This window comes from Danio rerio, chromosome 20 (genome assembly GCF_052040795.2).
Source record: "Danio rerio strain M-AB ecotype USA chromosome 20, GRCz13ab, whole genome shotgun sequence".
NCBI lineage: Eukaryota > Metazoa > Chordata > Actinopteri > Cypriniformes > Danionidae > Danio > Danio rerio.
The window spans coordinates 25,236,595-25,242,462 of NC_141040.1; the positions used below are offsets into that span (position 1 = coordinate 25,236,595).

Here is a 5,868-nt window from a genome sequence, read left to right on the forward strand (position 1 = left end):
AATAATAAGTGCACATTCTGTGAAGTGACTCGTTTAGTGTAAACTACACAGAAACTGTATATATATATATATATATATATATATATATATCTCGTTGAAGTCAGAATTATTCGCCCCCATTTATTTTTCCCCCAATTTCTGTTTAACGGAGAGCAGATTATATATATATATATATATATATTGTAGCGAAGCAGAGGGAAAACAGCGACACAGTTGGATAAGTTTACAGACAAGTCCCCAGAGGGTGCTTTATTTACAACGTGAATGGGGTGTAAACGGTGCTCTTCTTCAAGGTGAGGTGCTCTGGTGCTCCGGGAAGTAAGTGAAGGACAGTGAGTAGTCGGATGTGGGATTGTCACGAGCTGGAGTCTGCTGTGGAGAGACAGAGACAAGCGTTAGCGCATGGAGTCATTGGGTGAATGAAGCTCATCTTCTCCTTGCGTGGGCTTGGTTTATATGCCTCTCCACTTGATGACATCCAGCTGTGAACGATCCTGTGTTGATGATGGTCCAGCTGGGTTGAATTAGCGACCAGGGCGACGTGGCATGTGTGCGCTCGTTACAATATATATATATATATATATATATATATATATATATATATATATATATATATATATATATATATATATATATATATATATTCAGTCTTGGTTGAACTATGATTCTGTCATTTACTTATTCCAAACCTGTTTGAGTTTCTTTCTTCTGTTGAAAAAAAAAAAAAAAAGCTGAGACCTGTAACCACCGATTTCCACAGTATTTGTTTTCCTATTAGAAAGTCAGTGGTTACAGGTTGTCAGCTTTACTTAACTTTTGTGTTTAACAGAAGCAAGAAATTCAAGCAGGTTTGGGACAAGTGAAGAGTTAGTAAATGACAGAATTTTACATTTGGACAAACTATCCCTATATATAATAAAATGCATACTTACCAATTAAAGGTAAATAAATGTTTTGAAGTTACTACCCCAGAGACAGTCTTTATTAAGTTAAAAAAAAAAAAAAAAGCTCTACATCAACTCATTCTTTAAGGTTTCCATGCTACGAGACTTTTTATTTTCCATCATCCATGCCAAGCAAAACTTTTTGCACAAGTTCAAAGTCCTTTACTATATATTATGTGAAGAGCATACATTAATCCATACAAGACAAGAAAGGTCTGGAAGTGTGCTGTGGGTGGTGTCCAATTCATTCTTCAGGACAACAGAGACCCTCAGTGAATGCAGGGCCAATAAAGCATCTTCAGTCAGCAGGATTATCAATCTAAAAATATAATTCAAGGATATTAATGTAAGGACAGTAACAAAATGACTGAGCCAATATTATATGATTCATCAACTATTCTTGATTACAAATATGTTATTAAGTAAAAGTTTTCAAAACTTTCATCTTTTCATTAAACATGCCTAATTGTGAAAAGAATGAATGAAGTCTTACCATGGTGTTCCTAAAGAATCTTAAGTCACGCTCACGCAGCAAGACCAAAAGACCTCTGATAACAGTAGTCCGTCATGAACTGACATCATTCAGTTCCTGGAAATCAAGAATCAATTTTTTAAAAATTAAAAAAATAATAATAATTCAAATTATATTTTAATGTATACTTTAACACGTGACCCCAAACATACCTGCTCATCATAAACCTTTAAAAGATTAGCCAGGGTATCTGCTGTCTTGCCAGTTTTGGATGCTGTTTGCCTTAAAATTGTCATCAAATGAAATAGGTGGTGGTCCAGTTTTGCAAAGAATTTGTGGGGAAAATTCTCATTTGTAACATGTTGGTACTCTGCAAACAGCAAAAAGAAACAAGAGAGAATTTCATAAAACAAACCCACACCACAAAATATACAATTCTAGAAAAAATGTATTAATATTATTATTATGTTTCATTTACTTATCTATTTTTTACCTCAGATGAAAATCAGGTGTTGATCAGATGTTGAAAGCAGGATCTTCATGTTGTAAACTGAACTCAAGGTCTAGCTGAAGTTTCACTTTCCTTGCTGCAAAAGTATCATTGATAAATACACTGTAATATTTATTTTATCTGGATATGCCAGGCATAGTAGTACAAAATAAATATTTTACCCACCTTTCACATGCCTCCATTTAAGAACCTATCTGTAGTCAGCAACACCCGACCTACAATTCTGTATGTACAAAAAGTCACAGTGTCATTTAGCTGAGAGTGGAAGTAGTACAATTGCATGATGTCTAACGTTAACCTCCAAAACGGTTAGCAATATAGCTGATTATCATATTAGTTGCTTTGATTCGATGAACACAGATTTAATTTAAACAGTTTTGAAATTTCTAAAACTGAATATGACGACAAAGAAATTTAAGGCCTGATTTTAAAAGCTAGAAATAACAAAACTTACCTTATTGTCTAATGATGTAAAAATATATAGACTAAAATATTTATATTTTTAAGATATAAATATATTTTAAGCTACAAAATTTGCACATCAGAAAACTATGTCTTGTTTAGCACGTCTTGAATATTTTGTTTTGTTATTATTTTATTTAATAACATAATTTTGTATTAATGTGTTATAGATATGCATACTTTGTTTTTTAGGCTGTTTATATTTTCTCCAGAGTAAACATTTAAAAAAATAGACTGAAAAAAAAAACTTTTATCATACCATTAAAATACATTTTACCTAAATGACATTTAAACTCATTTAACTGATCGCATTAATCAGGTAATCATTGATATGCAAAGATGTCATCTTAAGCGTGAGGAAATATAAAGTGTTGATCAGTGCTGGTGATTGAGGTAAAGTTAGTTTTATATTTACACATTCAGACTTTCTCCTTAATAATATAATTTCAGAAAGGTAATTTTTGCATATTCTTAATGGTGAAATCATATTAGCAGCCAATGACTTTCAAAGTACAACATTGTCCAGTCAAAAAAATATAGTGCATTTAGTGTAATGTTGTTTTCATGTCATACTTGCATGTAATTTCAGAACAAATAGACAAAGTACCATGGTAAACAATTTATGGAGCGAGTCACAAGTTGTTACTAAATGAATGTATGAATATAAAACCAACGTTACCTCAATGTGGTAGTGTAAAATGAAGCTCTGCTCTGTACCTGCTCAGGTGAGGAGCGCAGCTTAAATGTTCTCCGTCAGGCTATCCTCATACATGGATCAGCAAGCAACAAGCTGCGTGTGACAGAGTTAAGTTTTGAGACTACGTTTTTGCGCGTCATCAGAAAATACCGTTTAGTGTTTAGGCGGAGATCATTTGAGTTATGATTAACGTCACGTTTCTTGCGCCTTTCGTTTCCGAAGTGCCTACAGATCGCGAAGATAATACCACATTCACATACTGGATGGAGTTCAGCGCAGCGCCATGACATGCGGTTGTGAGAGTGCGCGTCTCCATGACAACTTCAGCACAGGCTGAGAAAAGGCATACTCGCGCCAAGATTTAAATTTTTTTGAAAAATGTAATCTGCCGATTTTAAATATTTTTGTCTTTATCACACTCTGTTAAAATTCAGAGTTAACACATTACAACTAACGCTAACGTTGCACTGATTCTAACTTTTTAAACAGTAATGTTAACGTTAGTTAGCAACAAGTGAGGCTAAACATGTTTTCTGTAATGTACGACATGTAAACACACCCTGATTAACTCTACATTACATTGAACTGTTACTGTGATTATATTAATTAAAACATACATTTAATATTTCTTGGATTTGTAAATATTTTACTTACTGTAGTGTGAAGCGAGGCCGATCCGCCATCTTGAAAAAAACGAATGAAGCATGAGCACGTACGTGAACCTGGATGACGTCAGACGCAAAATCATTGGGCTGACAGATTTTGAGTTAATGAAACTTTAAAGAGACATTTTGTATAAATTAAACCCAGCAGAATTGTTCACCTTACTTGAAAGATTAAATTTTTTCAAACTCAAAAATAAGAAAAAGTTCTAAATACTCATCAAGGTTAATTAAGATAAGCGAATTTTAATGATTTAAGTTAATAGAACTCAATTCAATTAATTAGTTACAGCATTAGGGTTTACAGTGTAGTTTACATTTTAAGATGTTATTCATTTTCATTATACTGTATGTACATAGTTTTTTGTAAGCAATTTTGTATTTCTCATTTTGCACATTTTGAATATGCCTCTAAAACTGAAAGTTAATTCTATTTAAGAGTTTTGAACTCATTGTTGACTGTAATGAGTTCATTAAATACATCATTAATTCAACTTAAATAGAGTAAGTTCACAGTACTCATATAGATTAGTTTTTTTTTACTCAAATGGTTTGCAGCAATCGGTTTCCTCAAACATTTTGAGTTTCCTTAACTTATTGGGTTTTACAGTGTGCCTCTATACAAGTTATTTTTTATTTTTTTATTTATACTTTTTCCTGTGCACAAATTGTTTCTTTTACTCAAATGGATTAAGTTCACAGTACTCATTAGGATTAGTTCTTTAACTTAAAGGGTTTGTTGCAATCGTTTTCCTCAAATGGTTTGATTTACCATAACTTAATGGGTTTTACAGTTTGCCTACAGGTATTTTTTATTTATTTATACTTTTTTCTTTGTCCTTTTACTATAACAAGTAAAAAAAAAAAAATAGTTATATGCCTTTAGATTCAGTTTCTGTTAACTGTAATAACTTGGGGTTGTTGTTTGTTTTGCTTGTGCTTTTAAAGATTCACATTAAACAACACTAGCTTTAGACTTCAGCTTACTACTGTAAACTGCAACAGAATCCCAACAGAATATTATAAAATGCCTTACAATTTAATCTTCACATATGAAATCTTGTTTTTGAAAATGCCCCTATTTATGCCTCTATATAAGTTTTTATTATTATTACTTTTTTGTCATTTTAGTATTACAAGTTAAAAAAATATTTTTTTATGGCTTTAGTTTCAGTTTCTGTTTACTGTAACAACATTGTTTTTTTGTTCTGTGTTTTTAGGGATTCACATTTAACAGCACCTGCTTGAGACTAGACAGCTTACTATTGTAAACGGCAACATAAGCCCAACAGACTATTATAAAGTGTGCTACATTTTAATCTCCATGTGAAATATTGTTCCCTCAAACCCAGGTAATTTCCAACCTTGTTAGAACATTAAGAAAGCTGCATTTACTGCAGATTTTTTGATGCTTCATACTGTATTCAACACAATACTAATGCAACTCAGCTATGTCTTAGGTGAGAATAGTTGTACATTAGTGTAAGAATCCTCTGGATTAAAATCAACGTGTTCGAGGGAGTTCAGAAACTAATTGAGTAATAACCCCGTGGAGTGGAGTTTGTACTTTCTAAATTTGCACACATTTGTTATGTTCAACACAGCGTCATTACAGACTAAAAGTGTAAAGAGAACTCCTTATAACCAGTATTGAAATCTTGACGTTGTTTTTGTGGTGAAACTATATAAAAAATAACATTTTTATGACTTTAGTTTCAGTTTCAATTAACTGTTAAAACCTTGTTTTTTAAGTATTTTTAGAGATTCACATTTAACAACACCTGCTTGAGACTAGTCAGCTTACTTTTACAAACGGCAACAAAAGCCCAACAGACTATTTTAAGGTGTGCTACATTTTAATCTCCTTGTAAAATATTGTTCCCTCAAACCCAGGTAATTTCCAACCTTGGTAGAACATTAAGAAAGCTGCATTTACTGCAGATTTTTTGATGCTTCATACTGTATTCAACACAATACTAATGCAACTCAGCTATGTCTTAGGTGAGAATAGTTGTACATTAGTGAAAGAATCCTCTGGATTAAAATCAACGTGTTCGAGGGAGTTCAGAAACTAATTGAGTAATAACCCCGTGGAGTGGAGTTTGTGCTTTCTAAATTTG

General features: G+C 32.4%; 1 long non-coding RNA gene across 7 annotated transcripts; it reads right to left on the reverse strand.

The window, feature by feature from the left end:
- Positions 1-218: 218 nt before the first annotated feature.
- On the reverse strand, positions 219-3,785 carry LOC147839146 (uncharacterized). Of its 7 annotated transcripts, none has more exons than XR_015518293.1 (8): positions 3,741-3,785; positions 3,107-3,179; positions 2,093-2,150; positions 1,910-2,003; positions 1,629-1,786; positions 1,438-1,533; positions 1,146-1,263; positions 219-372 (listed from the first exon to the last, which is right to left on the reverse strand). It is a non-coding gene; the product is annotated as an uncharacterized LOC147839146 (long non-coding RNA). The 7 variants fall into 7 exon arrangements; XR_015518292.1 differs by having other exon boundaries at positions 1,134-1,263; XR_015518291.1 differs by lacking the exon at positions 3,107-3,179.
- Between the last annotated feature and the right edge of the window lie 2,083 nt (positions 3,786-5,868).